Source organism: Gossypium hirsutum, chromosome A07, assembly GCF_007990345.1.
Source record: "Gossypium hirsutum isolate 1008001.06 chromosome A07, Gossypium_hirsutum_v2.1, whole genome shotgun sequence".
In the NCBI taxonomy this organism is placed as follows: Eukaryota; Viridiplantae; Streptophyta; class Magnoliopsida; order Malvales; family Malvaceae; genus Gossypium; species Gossypium hirsutum.
In genome coordinates, this window is record NC_053430.1 from 36,386,545 (window position 1) to 36,411,814 (window position 25,270).

The 25,270-nt window shown below is 35.7% G+C and overlaps 1 pseudogene; it reads right to left on the reverse strand.

Moving 5' to 3' along the window:
- Positions 1 to 1,962: 1,962 nt before the first annotated feature.
- Positions 1,963 to 25,076, reverse strand: LOC107956449 (autophagy-related protein 8f-like; annotated as a pseudogene).
- Between the last annotated feature and the right edge of the window lie 194 nt (positions 25,077 to 25,270).

Consider the following 25,270-nt stretch of genomic DNA (forward strand, 5'->3'; position numbering starts at 1 on the left):
AATGAGCATAAAGACGCTGCTTTATATGCAGCTTGCTTGTTAGAGTTTTCGGCATACATATTTGTTCTAGCCTTTTCCATAATGCAGCGACGGTCTTCTCTTTCATCACATTCTGTAAAATTTCGTTGGACAAATGCAGATGTAATTATGTTAACGCCTTTCGATCCTTACGCTTCTTCTCTTCATTTGTTAATGTCGAAGGCATCTTATTTATCCCTAGCAGGGTATCCTCCAGATCCATCTGTGCAAGAACTGCTTACATCTTAATCTGCCACAATGCAAATCTGGTGTTGCGATCCAACAGTGAAATTTCACACTTCAAAGATGCCATTACCATGATCTAGATGAACAACCCAGAAGCTCTGATACCACTTTGTAAAAAATAAAATAAAATAAAATAAAGAGCACACAGATTTTTACGTGGAAACCCTTTCGGGAAAAAATCACGAGCAGAGGAGAAGAAAATTCATTATGTCGAATTCGAATAATTTCAAGAGGAATAGACTATGTCTATTTATAAGCTTGTAAAGCCATATTCTATTAAGACTGAAACACCTTATTCTAATCAATATCAAATAGATGGAATTTAATAAGGGTTAAAAACCTTATTATAAAATAAAATAAAAGAAGTGTAATTCTATATGGATTCTTCTTTTATTTTATTTTACCACTGTATTTTATTTAAATAATGATTCGGGTCACTTAATTCTAACAAAAACAAGATGTGATTGGCATGTTAAGGGAAAATAATTGGGAGACGACTCCGATCGAATAGCCGGAAACTCGTTTGCAGTGTTGGGATTTGAGAGATAGAAGAAGTGGAAGTATAGCCTATGGTGGTATGTGTAGTTAGAGCATTAAATGCAGGTATCTCGATAGATAGAAGAGGGTCTCTTTTAGAACATACAGATGCATGAGTGAGAATAGGTAAGAAAAGTTGATATATGGGTCGCCTCTCTCATGTCCTCTTTCTCAATATTTTTAATCAATTGGGGTCTCTACACGCACACCCCCCTTCACCAGGGAAAACTAAACAATTTCCTTTTGGAAAAATTAAACTTACATATGGGAGGTTGACTCCAAAATAGAGATTTTCTTTTGTAATATGACCAAAAAATTCAAGAAAGCTAATGCGTGTGAGAGTATCTTTTCTATTCAAATGTATTAAACCATTAATTAACGAAACTGTAGCATTTATTTATCTCAAGTTTCCATTTCAAGCAGGCAGCACAGCAGACCATGCTTTAGAGTAGAGATATTTCGTCCATTTTTAAATACTTCTTTTATTATATTTAACTCATACTATAGGAAAATGATATAAAGAGACTTAATAGGAATTAACCAAACCTCAAATCAGTGATCATCCACAAATTAACAAGTGTAGGTAGGAGCATATATAGAAGAAAGAAAGCAAGGGTACTTGGACCACCTCCTATTTGTTCATGTTGCACGAAACACTAAAAGCAAGTGCCCTTAACCATGCATGACATGTGTCACTTACCGACGTGATTCATTCAATTGCCATGGGCCCCGAAACCTTGAACGATCCTCCACAATCCACACTATTTGTTTCTTAAGGATTCTAAATGATTACAATTTCCATGTTCTAACCCGACATTTGCCTCTTGCTAGCATTTGAGGTTGCTTTTGGCTAACCTGCTATGCTGGTATCTCATCTCATGGAGCTGAACTAGGAACTTCAATATGATTTACACTTGCCTCACCGAACATACCATGTTGCAGATTGGAAATGAAATATGTAGGAATATATATTTATATAACACACTTGATTTAATTTCAAATTGCTCAATTGATTTAACATTAGTCTCTTGAGAAGCTATATGTAGAGGAACTATACAAGTAAAAGGACTATAAGGTCACATATCAGACATAACGCCACAGTTATTGATACCATTTCATGGGAGGAAAACATTAACATGAAAACACGGCCGTTGTATTAGTTCAGCTGCTACCAAAATTGTTTTCTCCATTGTATGTAACATACAGAAACCCATCTTCATCCTTCTTTTCATCATAGATGGTTGATATAGTCGCACCTGCAATATGAGAGTGATAGTTAATTTAGTAGATCCATAAGAAATAAAAGCTGACAAATAAGCATTCAACATTAGTCAAAGAGAACAAAATTTCCACGTGGAACGAAAACTTGCTGGAGGGAGGACTCTGTCCACAAATATGAAGATAACCTTTTGAGCACTCGGTCTAATTCTCTTTTGAATAACATACACAAATTGACCCATCGTCAGGCCAGATGGAACTAAGTATCTGGAAGTCATTTAATTGAGACTAAGTATCTGGAAACCATTTAATTAAGTTAAGCCGAGTACCATAAGAGATTCCACAAAGTGGATGGCAAAATTGTATTGAAAGGACTAGCATGCACCAGCCATGCACTTGGTGGCTAGTACTGATGTAACAACTTACTTTTTTCCCCTAAAAGTAGAAAAAAAGAACATAACATGATACTAAACTTGGCATGAAACAATTTCTTACTTCTTCTTGTCAACGGTAGGAATGTCACTTCTCTTTGCGTTCTCCACTTTCACCTAAAGTCACATAAACAAATGCTAATAGAAGCAAGATTGGGATTATCGCAAAGTTACAAAATTCTCTTTTGCATGGAAAACATGCATAAACTAATCCAAGAAGGCTCCATTTAATGTTTCACAGTTTTAATATAAAATAGTTCCCTTATTCTAATAAACTACTAAAAGATAAAATAAAAATATTCCTAGAATATGAATAAAATTTATCTACCTAAATAAGATTTATCTACCTAAATAAATTTTCAACAAGGAAAGAAAAAAATGAAAGTTTCATTCCATAACCATCAGGATAACCGCTTACCCCCTACTTTTATTGTTAAAAAGCAAAAGAGAAAGAAGTTACAGGGAAATTGAATTTCAATTGAACCTGTTAACATAAGACCCCCATACGCTTCGTTTTATCCCCTCAAGCAAAACACACCGTTTCTTTAAACTAAGACACTAAGCGGTGTGTTTAACTAACCAAAATAACAGAAAAGGAAACATTACACCAATAAAGCATTCCCTAACAGGTCTTATTTAGTTGTAATAATATGTACAAACTTGGTAATGTTTCATCTTTGAACTTCAGAGTTTGGCCTTTGAATCAGGTTTCCATTACCCTTAACCTGGAGAGTTCAAATATATGTTAATGGATGACCATTGCATGAGTATGACATAACGATGATGTGTTTGCTACATCATGATATCTATTGGGTTAATGTCAGTTATACATGTTTAACGTATGTTTATGAGGTATGACTTGAGAATAATAACTTATACGCAATAGTTGAACATTTGTATTGGTAGCACTAAGATCATTCTCTAGAGATATTGCATGAATAGAATATTTATATATCAAGTAAATATTGGCAAAACTGGTGCTTATTCTTAGCTTGAAAAAAAGTTGTAAGCTGAAAAAGATAAAGAACAGATCAATTTTCTGCTCATTTGGGCATGGCAAAGTCGAACAATTTATAGCGAGGAATGGGATTATAGTTGTGCTCTATGCATTTCCCATTTTGAAGTGTAATAGAGATTAAATCTACGCCTCAAATGCCCTACTTCTCCCTGCCGAGAAGGGGAGAAGGAAGGACAAAAAAAAAGCTTGAAACTCTAGTACTTGGAAGTGTGAAGTGGCACGGGCCTCTATCCTGGAACTAGTTATTAGACAAAAGGACTTCATAATTTCCCTTATGTTTTAGTAGTTTATTAGAATAAGGGAACTATTTTTCCAATTAGGATTTGGACTCTTTTCTCTATTTAAGTTCAGTTCTTTAGTCAATAATAATAGAATAGTTTTATTAAAAGCTCTCTTAGAAACTTTCATGGTATCAGAGTTAGGTTAAATCTCTAGTAACATCATGGTTAAACCTTGGTGCGATCACTACAAAAAATATTGGCACACTCGAGAAATATGTTGGAAGCTCTATTGGAACCCGACAAATGGAAGGAAAAAAAGTGGCAATGGTCGTGGTTCATAATCAAGGGATAGCAAACCTTTCCAAACAACTAATAGAAATTATGAGCGCAAAAGTTCTCTAGAAAGGTCTCCATTCACTAAGGAATAATTACAGCATCTACACAAGTTTTTTCAATCACTACAGTTTCGGATGAATTCTTCTATTCCTAACTCATCCAATAATCCTTCTTCCTCTTTTGCCCAATCAAGTACTGATTTTTCTATTTTTTTCAATGTCAAGCCTTGTAAAACAAACACGTGGATCGTTGATTCTGCAGCTAGTGATCACACAACTAGTAGTCATTTTCTTTTTTCAACTTACACACCTTACGCAGGAAACAAAAAGATCAAAGTAGTAGATAGGTCATTCTCGGCAATAGCCGGGAAAGGCACTGTTAAACTTTCATCTTCCTCGGTTTTACATGATGTTTTACATGTGCCAAATCTAGCTTGTAATCTCATATCGGTCAGTAAATTATCCCAGTCCTCAAATTGTCCTGTTATATTTGACTCATCTATGTGTAAGTTTTAGGACATGGTCTCGGGGAGGATGATTGGCAATGCTAAAGAATTTGGAGGAATTTACTTTCTTGAAGACAACCATCTAAGTCAACCAACAACTACTTTATGTTTAAATTATGTTTCTGATTTTGATAAGTTTATGTGTAACAACCCAGTTTAGACTCTAGTCAGAATAGTGGTTTTGAAACCACAAATATGAGCCAAAAAAATATTTTAATATTATTTTATGTGTTTACAGTATGAGGTTAAACATGTGTGAAAGTTTCGTATGGAACTTTTATCATTTGTGTGCTTAATATTGAAAAAGGACTTAATCGTAAAAAAATGCAAAAGTGGCATTCTATTTGATTAAGTTCCGAATTGTTATGTCTTTTTAAATGTGAGGTCCTTATGTTGTAAATGGACCATTGAATTCATGAATAGACATAATGGACATTAGTTGGTGGAATTTTAATGATATTAATAAGGGTTAAATTGGTTAAGGGCTAAATAATGCTGATTTAATTAAACAAAGGCATGAAAATAAGCCATTTTATGCTCATCCATTGCCGAAAACCAAAGAAAAATAAAATAATAAGCAAGCTAGGGTTTCAACACTTATATTGGCTAATTAAGGTATGTGTTTTCATTCATTTTTTATATTTTCTACGTTTTGTAATCGTTGCTCTGAATACTATCATGCCCATGTATCAATTTTGGAAATTGTTGATGATTTTGAGTTGAGCCATTGTTGATAATGTGAGTTTTATGAAGTTTGATGATAGTAAATGGAAGATATGTGTTAGATTACTCTGTTTTGTAGTGGGATTTTTGATGAATTTGAGTATTTTGGACTAAATTATGAAAATGAGAAATTTAGGGATTAAAATCTGAAATAAATGACAAATATGGGCTGATATGGATCATAGGAAAATTCGGCTAAGGCATGGTTTTGATGAATTTTATATATTTTGTGTTTTGTGTAATAAGGACTAAAATGTCAAAATGTGTAATTTTAGGGGCTAAAGTGAAAAAAATCCCAAAGATGTGTTTGTGGATTAAATTGAATGTGTTGGTGATTAAATGAGTTAATTTTGAATACATATAGATCAAGAAAGGAGAAATTTGGACCTAGATCGAGGCAAAAAAAAGTGCTCGATTGATCGACTAATATCGTCATTTTTACGTCTGAGGTAAGTTCGTGTATAATACATATTATTTATATAATGTTTGTATGTGATGAAATAAATAGAAATGAGATTGAGAAGTTGGAGTATGTGAAATGTGAATCGAATTTGAGGCACTAAGTGCGCGAGAAATGAAATAGCTACGGCTATTAAAAATGGCAATGAGTGTGCGAGAATATAACAGCAATGGCTAAATAAACGGCACTATGTGTGCGATACTGATATAAGTTTGGTTTAATGAAATGGCACTAATTGTGCGATATTATTATAGCTTCGGCTAATTATTTGGCACTGAGTGTGCGAGTTCATCGAATGTTCAATTATGATCGAATGAAGTAGTGCATCGAGCATCAAAGTGATAAATGTGATAGAAAAGAACGTGATGTTACAGGTATGTACGGAACCTAAGTGGTTGATGATATTGAGTATGAAGTAGATGAAAGGTTATGTAAATGAATGATGAGATGAGTTGCATTAAGTGTTAGCTAAATGATAGAATTTTATTTTAATCGATGAGTTAAATGGGTTATATCATGAACTTACTAAGCTTTAAAGCTTACTGTGTGAAATGTTATCTATTTTATAGTGTTATAAAGCTAGCTCAGATCCAGGGAACATCAGCGACTCACTCACACTATCGGATATCTATTTTGGTACCATTTTGAGAGTTGTATAAATGGTATATGGCATGTATAGGCTAGAAGTATTTAGTATGTTTTGTGATGTGAATATCTAGCCATGAGATTTGGCTTGTAAATGTTGGTATGTATGGCCTTTTAAGTTGGCCTAAATGATGTGTTTGATAGGTAAGTTATATGATAAATATAATATTTATGTGATGGTTTGAATATGGAATGTTGAATTGGTAAGTTGTGTGGTATGAAGTATGTGATAAAATGATGAGTTTATCTATTTGGAACTTATGCAAGTTGTGATCATTTTGGTACATTGATTTGGTATGTTGGTTGTGAAATTGAGTAGCGAATTGGATTGTAATTGAATGGCAAGAAATATATATAAATTGATTGATTTGGTTTCCTATGAACGTATACAAATAATGCTAAAATGTTGTGGTTTTGGAATGCTTGAGTTAGGTGGGAAATGTGGCTTAAACCAAGCCTAATTTCACCCCACATCGTTGAGCACATGGGTGTGTGTTTCGACCGTGTTTCCATTGTAATTTAGCTATTCAAGTCAGTCTCGAGCACGGCCTAGACACACGGACGTGTCTGGTGACCATGTGAGGCACACAGCCTTGGTACATGAGCATGTGTGGCCATTTCAAAAGGGTACACGGGCTAAACACACGGGCGAGTGATCGGCCGTGTGACCCAAGTCAGTTTCGACCACGGCCAAGGCACACGGGCGTGTCTTGTGGCCATGAGGTGAAGTCAGTATGTATGCCCTGTTTTGCCACAGCCTTGACACACGGGTGTCTAATGCCGTTTGAGGCACACGGCCTGTTCACACGGGCCTGTGACCTTTATAACTTAGAAAAATGTTTAAGTTTTGGAAAAAATTTGTATGTGCTCGGTTTAGTCCCGACTCCTTTCTAAAATATGTTTAAGGTCTCGTTGAACTAATAAGGGACTTATTTTTTATGTTTGATTTTTATTAGAGAATGATGTATATGAATTGTTCGTAAAATATTTTGATTTGTCCGGTAACTTATTTAACCCTAATCTAGCGACGGATACGAGTTAGGGGTGTTACATTATGATTTGGCATTATAGGCTTGGACATCCTAATTTTTACTATTTAAGATATTTTTTACCTAATCTATTTAAAAATAAAAGTCCTTCTTCAAATCATTGTGAATTTTGTGAATTGGCTAAACATTATCGGTCATTCTTTCCACCTCAAAAATATAAAACCTCCAAACCTTTTTCATTAATTCATAGTGATGTTTGGGGACCTTCAAGAGTATCAAATTTTTCAGGAAAACATTGGTTTTTCACATTTATTGATGATCATACTCAAATTTGTTGTGTGTTTTTATTAAAAGATAAGTCTGAAGTTAAAAATGTGTTTCAGTCTTTTTATGCTATTGTGAAAATACAATTTGGTGTGAAAATAGAAGTATTTCAGACTGACAATGATAGGAAATTTTTTAGCGACCAATTAGGTGTTTTCTTAACCAAACATGGAATAGTCCACCAAAGTTCTTGTACAAATACACCACAATAAAATGGCATTGCATAAAGAAAAAACTGACATCTTTTGGAAGTAACTAAAGCCTTGATGTTCACTAGTAAGGTACCACGTTATCTTTGGGGCGAAGCCTTGTTAACAACTACATATCTTATTAATAGAATGCCTAGTAAAACTCTAAACTATAGAACTCCTTTTTGTCTCTTTAAAGATAACTTTCCTAACTCTAAATTGATCACAGATTTATCCCACCGAGTTTTTAGGTGTAGTGTTTTTGTTCATCTTCACAACCAAGGTAAACTAGATCCTAGAGCAGAAAAATGTGTCTTTGTTTGCTATGCTTCTAATAAAAAGGGTTACAAATGTTATGATCCAATTGATAGGAAGATTATTGTTACCATGGGTGTCTCATTTGTAACACAATCTTATTTTGATTCTAATCTTCAAGGAGGGAATTATACTAAGGAAGATTCTATAATTGATCAAGAAAAGACTAGGAATATACAACATAGGGATTCTAATAATGGGGAAGGTGAATTTATGATTAACACAAAAATTAATGATGTTAATGTTAATGAAAAGGAGTATGAAGGTCTAGAGTCTGATCATGAGAATAAAGAACAAACAAAGGAGTTAATTGTTTCCTCAAGAAGAAATCGAAATCAAGAAAGTGGAATCCACCAGATTCATCACCAAGATCTGACCCACAAGATCCTATCAAAAGTCCAGGTAAAGCTCATAATCTAGCAAATGAATTTTCTAATTTAGATATTCCAATTGCCAAAAGAAAAGGTGTTAGAAATATTGTCAAATATCACATGTCTAACTTTGTATCCTATAAAGCCTTGTCTTCGACATTATCAACCTTTGTTTCGTGTCTCGATACTGTAAAAATACCAAAAATTTTGAAAAATGCTTTACAGGTTCCTGAGTGGAAGGAGACTATCTTAGAGGATATGCGCACTCTTGAAAAAATAGGTACATGGGAAACAATGCAATTACCTGTAAGGAAAAAACAGTGGGTTGTAAATGGGTGTTCACAACCGAATTCAAACCAGATGGATCTTTAGATAGATACAAAGCCCGATTGGTGGCTAAAGGGTACACTCAAACATACAGGATAGATTATCTTGAAACATTTGCTCCAGTAGCTAAATTAAATTCCATTAGAGTTCTTTTATCAATTGCTGCTAATCTTGATTGGTCTTTACAGTAGCTGGATGTGAAGAATGCTTTCCTAAATGGGAAACTTGAAGAAGAAGTTTACATGGATCCTCCTCCAGGTTTTGAAGAAAACTTTGGAACTCGAGTATGTAAACCCAAGAAATCTTTGTGTGGTCTAAAGCAGTCTCCTCGAGCTTGGTTTGAACAATTCACTCAAGTTGTTAAAAAACAAGGTTACTCACAAGAGCAAGCTGATCATAGAATGTTCTATCGACATTCACAAAAAGGTATAATAGTAGTTATTATAGTTTATATCGATAATATCATTCTTACTGGAGATGATGTGGATGAAATAAGGCGTCTCAAGGAGCATCTACCATTGGAATTTGAGATCAAAGACCTGGGTCCTGTGAAATACTTTCTTGGAATGGAAGTTGCTCTATCAAAGAAGGGTCTTGTAGTCTCTCAGAAAAAATATGTGATTGATCTTTTAAAAGAGGCTGGGATAAGTGGCTGCCGCCCAGCTGACACACTAATTGATCCAAATGTAAAATTCAGAAATAAAGAAGGTCGATTAGTTTATAAAGGGCAGTACCAAAGATTAGTTGGTATGTTAATTTACTTATCGCATACAAGGCCAGACATAGCTTTTGCAGTGAGCTTAGTGAGTCAATTTATGCACTCTCTAATAGAGGAACATGAAGAAGCAGTGTTTCGAATTCTAAGATACTTGAAGAGTTCACTTAGAAAGAGCTTATTCTTCAAGAAATCCGAACAAAGAGGAATTGAAGCTTATACAGATGCAGATTGGACAGGCTCAATAACAGATAGAAGATCTATATCAGGATACTGTACATTTTTTTGGGGAAACCTTGTGACTTGGTGAAGCAAAAAACAAAGTGTTGTAGCAAGAAGTAGTGCAGAGGCTGAGTTTAGATTAATGGCTCAAGGAATTTGTGAAATGATGTGGTTAAAAAGAATTATAGAAGAGCTGAGGAAACTAATAACTTCACCAATGAAGTTGTACTGTGATAGCAAAGCTACCATTAGTATTGCTCACAACCCAGTCCAACATTACAGAACTAAACATGTTGAGATCGATAGATAGTTTATCAATGAGAAGATTGAAGATGGCAAACTGTACATACTGTTTGATCCTTCAAAACATCAGATTGCTGACATAATCACCAAAGGACTCTTTAAGATAAGTTTGATTTTCTTATAAGCAAGTTGGGCATGATTGATATATATGCACCAACTTGAGGGAAGGTGTTGAAATATATATATATTAAATTTATTTAGGTAGATAAATCTTATTTTGGTAGATAAATTTTATTCATATTCTAAGAATATTTTTATTTTATCTTTTAGTAGTTTATTAGAATAAGGGAACTATTTTCCCAATTAGGATTAGGACTCTTTTCTCTATTTAAGTTCAATTCTTTAGTTAATAGTAATAGATCAGTTTTATTAAAAGCTCTCTTGGAAACTTTCATTCCTTTATTGCTCGATGTTCTTTTTTTCTCTCTTTCTCTCAACTTTTAGAATTCAAACATATCAAAGTTATCAGAACAAGATGATTCTTGAAGGTAGGAGAAGGAATTTTGACTTGCCTGCAGGAAGAGGTTAGCCATCTTCAATAGAAGGTGGCCAAGCTTCAAACTGAGTTTTCTTAATAGGACAATCGAATGGAAGGTCACCAAGGAACTAAAGGAAGATTTTCAAGGGAGCTAAAGTTAGAACTAAAAGGATTATTTGAACAATATTTAGGCTACTTAACTGGTTCTTCCTCTACTGAACAATGTCCAGATAAAGGGAAAGGAACCTAGGTGGTCTTCCCTTGGTTTTCCCCTAAGGAGTTCTTTCCAACTTCTTCTAGAGTGGATCTCAGAAGTTTGATCCTTTCTCATTGTCAGGGTAGTATGGAGTTAATTCCAAAGACTTAAAAGTTAGAGCGCCCTCAATTTAATGGATCTGATTTTCGAGGTTGGTGAGCTAAGCTGGAGTAATACTTTAGGGTTGAGGGCATTACTGCCAATGCTCAAGCTAAAACATTCATGTTGCATTTGGAAGGGAAGGCCCTTGACTGGTATCACTTTTATACCCAATGCCAAGGAGGATTTCACATGCTAACTTAGGATTCTTATGCTCAAAGCCTACGGAAGCATTTTGGCTCGTGTTTGTTCCAGGACCCTATAGCTGATCTGTTATCCTTAAGGTAACTAGGTTCAGTAGACCAATATCGTGATGCTTTTGTTAGCCTCTTGAATCAAATTCACTTGCCTAAAATATATACCTTGAGCATTTTTATCAGCAACTTGAAGGTAGAGATTGGTTAATAACTACAACTCTTTAAACCCAAGTCCTTAATGGAAGGGTTTTTGATAGCATGATAGGTGAAGAAAATACTCAAGCTCTTCCAAATGTGGTCTCTTAACAGGATGGAGGACCCTATCTAGGGTAGCTTCACTGCCTTCTTTGACCTCTAGTGTATCTAAGGCTTCTATAACAACAGCTCCTACTACTCAGACTAGTGGAATAGTAAGGTCTGGTGGACAGGTTAAAGGACCATTTCGATCATTATCTTTAGCTGAAATTGAATACAGAAAGAAAATGGGCTTATTTTTCTAATGTGGAGCTAAATATAGTATTGGCCATAAGTGTGTGAAGTCCCAACTCTTATTGTACCCTTATTTAGAGGGGGAGGATGAGGAATTCCAGGAGTGTCTTGATCAACTTGAGGATATCACTCCTACTGAGAAGGTTGCTTAGGGATCAGTACTGTCCTTACATACCATTCAGGGATACCAGGGAATCAATACTATGAATGTTGCAGCATGCATTGGAAATGCCAAGGTTATCATACTAGTGGATTTAGGTAGCACTTACAACTTTACTAATGCTAAGCTAGTTAGACAACTATCCCTACCAATCAACTAGATGAATAAGTTGAAGGTTACAATTTTTGATGGGGGTACCCTATCTTCTGGTCGTATATGTTGAGGGGTGACTTGAAAGACTCAGACCACCAGTTTTACCACTAATTTCTTTGTGTTACCTTTGAAGGGCAGTGACCTAGTGCTAGGCATTTTGGGACTACTCTTTTTAGGGACCATTGCATGGGATTTTAGCTCTTTGAAAATGTAGTCCACTTATGAAGGGAAACATTGTTTGTTAAAAGGGATTCTACCAAGTACTATTCAACTACTAGAGCTTATCCCACAAAATGTTTTATCTAATTGGCCAATTCATTGGACCATGCGCAATGGTGCTGGCAGCACCTGTGTAAGCATCATTGCTAATGGTTGCTCTTCTATCCCTGTTGATTTGCATCACTTATTGAAGGAGTATGAGGATATATTTAAGGCACCTATAGGCCTTCCTCTACCTCTACAGGACCACAAAATACCCTTGAAAGATGATACTTTGATAGTAAAAATTAGGCCTATAGATATCCTACTGTGCAAAAAAATGAGATGGAAAAGTTGTTCTAGGAGATGCTGTAAGAAGGAATTATCAAGGACAGCAATAGCTCTTTTTTCCACTCCCACTGTGATGGTTAAAAACATGGTAGCTGGAGGTTATGTGTGGAGTATAGGAAACTTAACTAGTTGACCATTAAGTATAAGTTTCCCATTCCTTTCATTGAAGAGCTTTTGGATGAGTTGGGACAGATAGTGTTTTTTCCCAAGTTGGATTTTAGGTCAGACTACCATCAAATTAGGATCTGGGAGCCTGATATCCATAATACAGCCTTTAGGACACATGAAGGCATTATGAGTTTCTGACCATGCCCTTTGGTGTAACCAATGCCCCCTCCAGCTTTCAAGGATTAATAAACTCAATGTTCAAGCCCTTTCTGAGGAAGTCTGTGCCGATTTTCTTTGATGACATTTTTGTTCACTCCATGTATTGGTTAGATCATTTGCTGCATCTCAGAGTAAATGCCAATTTGGTTCCCCTCGAACTAAGTACCTTGGTCATGTAATTTCCCAAGGAACTATGGCCATGGACCAATCTAAAGTGAAAAGTGTGATTTTTTGGCAAACTCCACAATCAGTTAAAGAGCTTTGAATTTTTTTGATGACATTTTTGTTTACTCCATGTCTTGGTTCGATCATTTGCTGCATCTCAGAGTAAATGCCAATTTGGTTCCCCTCGAACTAAGTACCTTGGTCATGTAATTTCCCAAGGAACTATGGCCATGGACAAATCTAAAGTGAAAAGTGTGATTTTTTGGCAAACTCCACAATCAATTAAAGGGTTTTGAGGTTTTTTGGGCCTTTCAGGGTACTACAGAAGGTTCATTAGGAACTATGGAACTTTAGTCAAGCCATTGACTAACCTTCTTAATAAGAATGAGTGGGGCTAGTCATGCAAGTTGACAAAGCCTTTTAGAAACTGAAATGTGTTTTAAGTGCTGCTTTTTTCCTAATTTTACTTTGACTTTCAACTAGAATTCTATAACACCCCTTACCCAAGTTCGACCCTGGAACAGGATACGAGGTGTTACCGAACTTAAACACATACAAGCATTTATTTCCTTGATATGAAATCTCGCACCAAATTAAAACTTTTCACAATACCTTAATGTCCCTACTATAGGCTTACGGAGCCCCGAATACACTTTGGAATTAATTCGAGGCTAATCTGTGCACTCTGGAAAAATTTGTAAAATTTCAAACTGACAGGAGCACACGCCCTTGTGGAAGGGCGACACACCCGTGTGAAAGGTCGATACGCCCGTGTGTCTTCTTAACATGGCCATGTTGTAGGCCCATGTGACTCACACGGCCTGAACATATCGGGACACAACCATGTCTCTAGCCCGTGCGAATTTATTTTTCAATTTGAACCTATAAGGGTTTTCACACGGCTTGGCACACACCCGTGTCCATGACCCGTGTCCCTCACACGGCCATGACACACCCGTGTGCTAAAACCTTGACACTCTGTTTCTGACGTCAGCAACCCCTTAAGGGCACACGCCCGTGTATTAGGCCATGTTATTCACACGGCTGAGACACACGGCCATGTCTTTGCCTGTGTGTTTACTACCATGCATACTGACTTGAAAAATAGAGGTGCAGGGGACACACGGCCAGACTACATGTTCGTAGGACAGACCGTGTGTCACACACGGTCTAGACACACACCCATGTTTCTACCCATATGGACAAAAATAAGGCTATTTACCAAGCCTTTTTGCCACCCTTACTTGCACCAACCTATACAACATCAACCAAAACCAATCCAAGCATAACACATATGACCAAAATCACTACAACCATGAGAAATTTGCATCAAATGCATTTATTAATAATCAATATTAGCCAACATTAATGGCCTATACAAAATGAATATCACATCCTCATATGAGCCAACTCTTATGGCTAAACTAACAAGACACTAAACAAAAGATTCAAGTTCCTATACATGCCAAAAATCAAAATATTAAACTAGTTATACCAAAGCTTCAGGTGATAGTGTGATCGATACCTCCGACGTGCCTTGATCCTCGATACTAGCTTAACGACACTATAAGAAAATGGAAAGGAGAGGGAGTAAGCATAAAGCTTAGTAAGTTGCATATAAATAAGTAACAACATCAACCATGCATGTTATAAATCAACACAACATTCTTGAGTGAACATGGTAAATATCACTACATGCTTATATATATCACAAGCATAAACCAAAGATTTCAATATCGTCCCAAGATCATTTCCATAGCTAGAACTTACTCATGTCATTCTTACCATCAAGGCAACATAACTAGACTCATATCTCATGAGTTTCGAATAAAAACCTATACCACTCACAACATGATTATATCATTCCATATCATTGTCATAAGCTTTTAAAATAACCCATGAAACTATTTGGAATACTAAAGGATATCTGACAAGCTTTACACGAGAGGGTGAATTGCTGATGCCATGTTCCAAACATGGTCTTACACTAGCTCACATGTCGAGGCCGATGCCATGTCCCAGATATGGTCTTACACTAGCGCACATATCAATGCTAATGCCATGTCCTAGACATGGTCTTACACTAGCTCTCATAATTTAGCCGATGCCATGTCCTAGACATGGTCTTACACTGGCACACATACCACCCAAATGGCATAACATAGATATCCAACCTATTCCTAGGTTCAACTGGGAATTTACCGCATTAATTTCATCATACAGTATTCATAATCATATTCAACCATATTATGCAAAATAATTCATTCAACATATAATAACGATAAAGTTACCTTACTTACGTACAACTTACCTCGGTATACAAAAAGTGGACGACTAATTGGCTTTAGTGTACTAGCTTAGCCTTTCCCCGGTCTAGGTCCGAATTTCATATTTCTTGATATAAAATGATAAAAATTCACTAATTTAATCATCATATTAATTAGTGCACTTCATAAATCATATTTTGGCAAAATGACCATTTTGCCCCTAGACTTTTACAAAATTACTATTTTATCCCTAGGCTCGTAAACTGATTTTTATCGAATTTTCTCACTACACAAGCCTAGCTGAATTCTTTTTATACTAGAAGCAGCCCAAAATTCCCATTATTGTAACACCCCGTACCCGAGCCCGTCGCCGGAGTCGGACACGAGGGGTTTGCAGACTTAAATCACTTCTTTACACAATCCATTTTAAATTTTCCAGGCAAGCTGGCTAACTGCGTCACTGTCACCTTAAAAATCATATCTTGAGTTTCACAACTCGAAAATCAGCTTCGTGATTTTTCCCTGACACTAGACTCATATATGCATCTAAAATTTTTTTCTAGAATTTTTGGTGGGGCCAATTAGTACAGTTTATTAGTCAAAGTCTCCCATGTTACAGGGATCGACTACACTGACCTTTGCACATTACGACTTGGATATCTCCCTGTACAGGGCTTCAATACTGATGCCGTTTGTTTATATAGAAACTAGACTCAAAAAGGAATCTATGAATATATGGCATGACTTCTAATTATCTCTGGTTAATTAATAATGAATTTCCAAAGTCGGAACAATGAATCCAGAAACCGTTCTGGCCCTGTCTCACGAAAACCTGAATATCTCTTAACATACTGTTCATATGATCGTTTCATTACTTTCCTATGAAAATAGATTCATCAAGGTTCGTTTACATAATTTATTCACTATTTAATTCCATTCCTACTATATTTAGTGATTTTTCACATCCACATCACTGCTGCTGCCTGCATCTATTTTTAAGGTAAACTTTACCTATTTCATGATCCTCCATGGATCAACTAGAGTTTGTCATACATATTCTAAAAGTGATCATGAATAACCATTCCCATGGCTAACCGTTACCAACATTTCCATACCTCTCGATGGACAACATACAAAACAATTATAATGCTATGATCAAAGTATATTTAAGCCATTTTCGCATGGCTATCCAAATTTACACAAAACCGAAGGGTACATGACCGACAACAAAAGGGTAGTCCTATACATGCTATTTCAAAGTTCAACCAAAATTGTACCAAAAGGGGGCTTTGATAGTGTGGGAGACTTCGACTTCCAAAAATCCCGAGTCCAATAGCTGAAGAACCAAAATCTATAAAACAGAGAATCAAAGAAACGGAGTAAGCATTAAATGCTTAGTAAGTTTTGAGCAAAGAATTTAGACACAACCAAAGTATAGCATTCATGTAGCTAAACGGATAATTTCATATGCACAAATTTTCAATATCATACTTACTTCACATTACCAACCCTTTTATTCATACACAAAGATCAACTTAGCCAAAGGCCGGTAGCTCATTTATCAACTGAGCGAATACTTATTTGTAAGGGCTCAACTAATTCAAAGCACATACGAAACATACCTCAATGTTGGGATGTTACAAGCGTATTAACTGAAATTTTTACAGCAAGATCATTCATTCCCAAATCACATACCTTCGGAATTTAACCGGATATAGCTACTCGTTCAAATGCCTTCGGGACATAGCCCGGTTATAGTAACTCGCACAAATGCCTTCGGGACTTAACCCGGATTTAGTAACTCGCACAAATGCCTTCGGGCTTAGCCCGGAATTAGTATCTCGCACAAATGCCTTTGGATCTTAGTCCGGAATTAGTATCTCGCACAAATGCCTTCGGATCTTAGTCCAGATATGGTCACTTAGCACAAAGCCTTCGGGACTTAGCCCGGACATCATTCGAATAACCATGCACATTTAACAATAAATCATGACACATTCGTATTTCATTTTCATTAGCAAAACTCAAACACAAGACACTTATTACTCTTGCAATTTCGGCTCAATAGCCACACACAAAGAGCATGATTTTGATTTGCTTAAAACATGATCTAATCAAATCATAATTTAAGCTCTATTACTCAAGAACTTACCTCGGATGCGGTCGAACGTTTTCAGCGGCTATTCGATAACTTTTTCCTTTCCCTTATCCAACTGTGGTCCTCTAAGCTCTTGAGCTAATTCAAACAAATTTAACTTATTAAAGTCTCATTATGCTAGCTTGTGGCCGAATATGACAAGGAGTTTGATTGGTCATATGGCCACCTTTTAGCTCAAATACACAATGGTCATACGCATTTCTAATCACATCAAGCAATTTAATACAATTCATTCGAACATCAAAAGAGAAGCTCAAGGTACTTAGCCCATATATACATTAGACATTAGAGTCACATATGTACGAAATCACGAATCGAATTTCAACATATTAGCTAATATTCCCCTTAGCCGAATTTTCTAAGTCAAGATAAAGCCATCAATATGCTTACCTATGGCCGAACATACACATCAACTTATGTACTCATTCATGTGGCCGAACATACATGTCTATGTTGAGGCCGATTGCAACACTCAATACATTCTACAAGTATGGTCACTTGTATTGACTAAACACCATTTTGTTTCAAGTTCAAAACTTGGCCCATACACATATATACACTAGTAAAGCATCCTCTCCCTTTCCATCAATTCAACACATGCATTACTCATTAATATACAAAAATTATATTCGGCCTTAGCACACAACTTGCTAACCGGTTCTTCTCCATCTAGCAACTAATGCACATATGTGCTCATTCGTTAGACTCTACTTCATCTAACAACAACCATATTTTCCCTTCTACTTCCTACCATGGCCGAATGCATCACAACACCATACCATTTCAATTTTTGGTCATGGTTAAACAAAGAACTTAATGTCTCACTCAAAAATGCTAAAAAGAAGATTCAAGAATCATCAATCCACCATCACATGCACCATTACGAAGCTTCACTTTTAGCATGCAAATGATATCAACACAAATCCACCTTAGCCGAATATCATCTCCATGACATAGTAAAGATTTGAACCATGGGCTAGTTAGAACTCAAGCTAACTACTAAAATATACATGAATCTCATGGAGCAACCTCAAACATACCTTAGCCTAGTTACATGCATGGTCGAACCTCTTCAACATTTCCTCCTTTCTTTCCTTTTGAATTTCGGTCAAAGATGTTCAAGGATGAACACACATTTTTTTTCTTTGTTTTCTTTCTTCCATTCACGGCAAAGGGGGGGCATGGATGAGACCATTTTTTTTCATCACTCCTCCCTTTCATTATTTAATTACCGTGCTCATTATTTTATTTTTCCTCCCATGATGCACCAACACAACATGTCTATGACATGTTTTGCCCATCACCCTTTGTCCATCCTAATGTCATGGCCGGCCACTTCTAGATGGGGGGGAAAATTGACATGCAAGTCCGCCCTTTTTCAACATGCACTAATAGGTCCTTATGTTTTGATCTATCACATTTCAAAAATGTCACACATAAGTCCTATTGACTAAATTCACATGCATTTTACTAAATAGAAGCTTAAAATTTTCACACATTTATTTTAGACAATAAATATCATATTCAAACAATTTGGTGACTCGGTTTAGCGGTCCCGAAACCACTTCCCGACTAGGGTCAATTTTGGGCTGTCACAATTATTTCACAAATTCACCACATAATTTATAACTTATGCAAAATGGTCCTTAGTTAGGGTTTTCATGAAAACTACTTCACAAAAGTTGTTGTTTAACAACCATGATTCATTTTATTCTATAAAAATTTAGAAAACAACATGAAAAATATCATGTAAAAACCCTATACTTTCAACTATTTTGTAAAATAGTCCCCTCATTAGCTAGATTATGCTACAAGGGTCCCAAAAGTACAAAAATTATCAAGAATGGTTATCAAAATCATTTACTTGTATGGGTAAAGAGTGGCTGAAACTTTGAAGCTCCAAAACCCCTATTTTTTCTGGTATTTTTGATGGAGAGTAGAAAGATGAAAGGTGATATCTTTTTCTTTTTATTTTATTATAAATCTAGTCAATTTAGTCACCCAATTTCACCTAACTTTGACCTTACAATTTCTTTGTCCCTATGATCAATTATTAAAAAATTTGTGGTCTAGTTCTCAATAAAGACCTGTAATTTAATATTCCATAGCTATTTGACACCTTTAGCTAGTAGAACAAAACTTTCGCACCTTATGCGATTTAGTCCTTTTTTGCAATTAAGCATGCAATCGCTAAAATTATTTCACCAAAATTTTCATGCACTCATATAATCATGCTAAAACACATAAAATAATATTAAAAATAATTTATCCAACCTCAAGTTAGTGGTTCTAAAGCCACTATTTTGACTAGGCCCAAAATCGGGTTGTTACAAATTCTATATTGATACAGATGCCAATAGCTTGGGAGTGGGAGTTTTCTTTCAGCAGCAAGGGCACCCTATTGCCTTTTTTTAGAAGGAAACTCGGGTTAGACATCAAGCCTTGTCCATCTACGAGAAGGAGATGCTGACAGCCCTTTTGGCTGTCAAGTGGCGTTCCTATTTGATTGACCCACCATTTTTGAATTAGAATTGATAACCAAAGTCTCAGGTTTCTCTTTGATCAATAGGCCAATACACCATTCTAGTAGAGATGGGTAGCCAAGATGTTAGGCTACAATTTTGAGGTGGTGTATAGGAAGGGGAGCAACAATGTAGTGGTTGATGCCCTCTCCAAGCAACCTTGTAGCTCAACTAGCCAACTACTTCAAATGGTTGGCAGCTTAGTCATTTTTGGTTTGTTGGCTTGTGTGTAACATTCTTGGCAGAATAAACTGAAGCTCAGTAAACTTCTATCTTGAACTTCAGCGCCAACCTTCCTTTCATCCCAAATGCATATGGGATGACAATTTTTTTAGGAGAAAGGTCAAGTTAGTGAAGGGAGCCAATCGTGAACTTCAACAATAATTGTTCTCCTATTTCTATTAAATTTCTTTAGGGGAACACTTCGGACTCCATGCCACTCAATGCAGACTTGTAACACCCCTTACCCGTATCCGTCGCCGGAACAGGGTACGAGGTATTACCGAATCATAGTACATACCATTAAATAAAACCAAGACAAAAATATGGCATACAATTAGATCATGAATCATTATAACATATGCCTTTAATAATATTAGCCAATTTCAAAGGCTTCGTACAAAATAATCGGTCAAATACTATACTTAATATTTTAAAACCTAGACAATTATGACACGTAACAAAATAACTAAGTCCACTATACATGCCATAATTCAAAATGTTTAGTTCAAATACCCAAAAATATTGATAGTGCAGGCAGATCTTCAACGATCCTTGACTCCTGTGCAAGCTGGACGACACTATAAGACGAAAGAGAGAAAAGAAGGTAAGCTTATAGCTTAGTAAGCAAGTATGTAAATAATGAATAAAGAATCTAATATGTTTACACAATAACTCAAGTGTATCTACTTTTAATTTCACCATTTACTCCACTTTGGTCAAGCTGTCTCTACTGCGTCATACTCACTAAATAAATCATAACTCGAGTTAAAAAACTCAAAATTAAAATCCATAAAATTTTCCTGAAACTAGACTCATATTAATTCTTTCTAATTTTTTTCTATAATTTTTGGTCCAGCCAATTAGTACAGTTTATTAGTTAAAAGTTCCCCTATTATACAGCTCGACTGATCTGACCTCTGTTCACTACGAATTGAATTTCTCCCAGTACACAATTCAAATAGCCATGAAATTTGTTTCATTTAAAACTAGACTCAATAAGGAATCTAGAAATATAAACTATATTTCTTAATAAGTTTTTTACAATTTTTAATGATTTTTCAAAGTTAGAATAGGGGATCACATAATCATTCTGAGCAAGTCACACACAAATATAAATATCTAAAAATATAGATTTCCTTTACTTGCTCTGTTTCTTTTACATGAAAATAGACTCATTAAGCTTTAAATTCATATCTCATTAAGACTCTAATTAAATTTATAATATTTTTGGTGATTTTTCAAATTCACATCACTGCAACTGTCCAAAACAGTATTATTGCTAATTCACTCTTTCACACTTTCTTTGTACTTACCTCATTTAGCCTACATATCACAATTCACTTTCACCACATTTCATACATCACAAGTGTAGGTTCGTGATTACAATGTCACTATAAAATCATCCCGTTGAACAATTCGGATCAATCCTCGATACTTGGTGGTTTCAGCACGCAGCTCCACCATCATATTTCATATAATTCGGCTCTCTTGTACACATGGTGAACACTTAGTACCACCCATGTGACCTAGCAATTTATCTCGTAGCTCTCTTGCCTACATGGTATCCTTCACTTGGAATCACACATGCAACCTAGCTACATTTATCCTCTCCCGTAGCTCTCTTGTCTACATGGGATACATCCCGTATCACACATGTGACCTAGCTACTACATAGTATCTCGTAGCTCTCTTGTACACATGATGTGCACTCAGCACCATACATGTGACCTAGCTACATTTCATCTATATTATTCAATATTTCCGAAAGTTCAACCGGATTTCTCTCACTATTACTTATTTCCATTCTTCCAATAGTCGATTTATGATTCAAAATCAACTAAAATATATAAAATAGGCTGAAATACAAAAATGTAAATGAATTTAATGTATTATTTACATACAAACTTACCTCGGTGCAAAATATGGGAATTTTGCAATTTAGTCCAAAACCTTTTCCTTCCCCCGTTCGAGGTCGATTCCTCGCCTTTCTTGATCTATAACAACACATTTAGCTCATTTAACACTCATACTACTTATTTCAATCCAAAAATCACATTATGCAAAAATTACATTTTTGCCCCCTAACTTTTACAAAATTACGATTTTGCCCCTAGGCTCGGAAATTTAATTTCATCCCTTATTCTTATGTTTTATGACATGCTGAACATTTTTCTCTGCTATAACAACATCAAATTCTCACTCTAACATGTACTTATGAGCATTAGGTATTTTTACTGATTATACCGTTTTGCTCGTTTTCGCTAAAAATCGCTTAGAAAAGATCATTCTCCTAACCTCAAACATTCATATTCTACCATCAAACATCAAAATACATGCATATCATTCATGGGTAAATTTTTAAACATAAACCCTAACTCGAAATAATGGTAGAAATAGGTAAACCGAGCTACGAGGATTTCAAAAATGTAAAGAACATTAAAAACGGGGCTTGAATGCACTTACTATTGAGCTTGAAAGCTTGGAAAAACCCTAGCTATGGTGTCTATGAGAGTTTCGGCCAACTTGATGAAGATGATACCAAATTTTGGCTTTGTTTTCCCATTTTATTATTTTATTTACCAAATGACTAAATTACCCTTCATTAAAAACTATGATGTTTTATCTTCCTTTAGGTATTTTTGTCCAAACTAGTATAATGGTCTAATTACTATACAAGGACCTCCACTTTAAAAACCCATTACTCACAAGTACTTAGTACCTTTGTGAACTAGAACACACATTTTACAACTTTTGCAATTTAATTGGACCCTCTATCGGTAAAATTTCTAAACAAAATTTTCACACAGTCATGAAATCATGCCATAGACCTTAAAATGATAATAAAACTATTATTTCTATCTCGAATTTGTGGTTTTGAAACCACTATTCCGTTTTGGCCCTAAATCGGGTTGTTATAAGACTGGCCAATCTTGTATATTAGAAGGGATTTAGTTTTTACGTCAAGCGTTGGATGAAGGACTATGCAATATGTCAAAGGTGCAAATATGACACTTTAACACATCCAGGTTTTCTCTAACCTTTAGCCATCCCTAGTAAAGCCTGGTTTGCTGTCAACATGGACTTCATTGAAAGACTACCTTCTTTCAAGGGCAAGGATACCATCTTGGTGGTATTGGATAGGTTAACCAAGTATAGCCACTTTGTGGCCCTATCCCACCCTTTATCTGCTCTGACTGTGGCCAAATTTTACCTTGACAACATTTATAAACTCCATGGCTTAGCACTATCCATTTTTTCTGACAGAGGCAAGATTTTTATTAGCTCGTTTTGGTAAGAACTCTTGAAGAATTTGGGCACTCATTTGCACCTTTCCACTGTTTATCACCCTAAAAGTGATGGTTAAACTAAAGTCCTCAATAGGTTCTTGGAGAGCTACCTTTAATGTATGATAAGAGAACGGCCTGAGGATTGGTGTTACTGGCTTCTTTTGGCAAAATGGTGGTACAACTCCACCTATCATTTTGCAATCTATATCACCCCATACAAGGCTTCGTATGGTCAACATCCCCCTCAAAACTTACCTTATTTGGTAGATTCTTCCATTATTAAATGTATGGACTGTAGCTTGCAGTAGCATGAAGTAGCTAGGAACCTTATTCTATACCACATTAAAAGGGACCAAGACTGAATGAAACACTTTGTTAATTGTAGGAATAGTGATCGCACTTTCCAAGTCAGTGATTTAGTTTACCTGAACCTTCAACCTTATAAGCAACACTCAATGAGGATTGAGGAGGGTAGTCAACCAGAAACTCTCTTCTAAATTTTTTGGCCTTTTTGTAGTGTAGGCCAAGGTAGGGAAAGTGGCTTATACATTTTAGTTGCCTCTTGGTTCTTGAATCCATCCTATCTTTCATGTGTGTCAACTCCAGCACCATGATGGGAGGCAACCAGTTCACTCTACTTTACCTTTCGTAGGCCTTGATAGAGCTATGCCCAAGGAGCCAATACATACCATTGATTATCACACGGTTAAGAAAGGCAACCAAGCTGTCACCGAGGTGTTGATCGAACGAGACAGCACTTTTCCTGAGGATGCCACTTGGGGGGTATTACATGAATTGCAGCAACGATATCCTACCTTAGATCCTTGAAAACAATGATATTTTCAAATGGGGGAGTATTTGTTAGGGAATGTTTTATTACTATAATGGGGATGTTTCCTTTTCTGTTATTTTGGTTAGTTAAACGTACCGTTTAGTGTCTTAGTTTAATGAAACGATGTGTTTTTCTTTAGAGGATAAAACATTGCATATGGGCACCTTGTGTTGGATGCTATCGTTTAATGAAAACAATGTGTTTCATGACTATAGTTGTACATAACGGCCTCAACTGAAATTCAATTTCCCTGTAACTTTCTTCCCTTTACTTTTTAACAGCAGAGGCAGAGGCTAATCGATTATCCAGATGGTTATAGAATGAAACTTTCATTTTTTTCTTCCTCTACTACTCTCTGTTCTCTATTTTCCCTCTTTCTCTTAACTTCTGGAATTCAACCGTATCAACACCTTAACCAAATAAAATGCAAATAAACAGAAAGCATAATTAGTTCTTAATAAAATGGAACCTACGCTCAAACCAAAAAACGTTCTCATCCAAGCTCAAAAAATTCAAAAGTATATAAAACTACATGCATCAAGGGTAGACAAAGCTTGGAACAAAAAAAATTATTTATTTATAAAAAATTTGGGAAAAAAGAGACAAAATTAATGATAAATTTTTATAGGATTTCTATAAGGGTACTTTTCTCTAATTCTTGTAGCCTCAGCATGCCTTTTCTTTGAATATCAAGTAAATTAACAAAACCAAAAACATGGATAAGAAGTACTAATACTAATACAATACACGATCATAAAAGACATACCAAAGTCATGCTCAATCTTGAAGCTTATTTTAGCCATTAGCTGATATCAATGCACCATAGGCAATACCCTAAAGTCAACTAATACCCACATTTTACATTGTTAAATATATGTGACCCAAATTCTTGTTAAAATAAAATACAAGTAGCAAGATAGAGGGATCTACAAGGGCGAAGGCTGAGGGCTGCACAAGTGAAATCCCTATATAAGTATACTACCTCTACTTGATTACT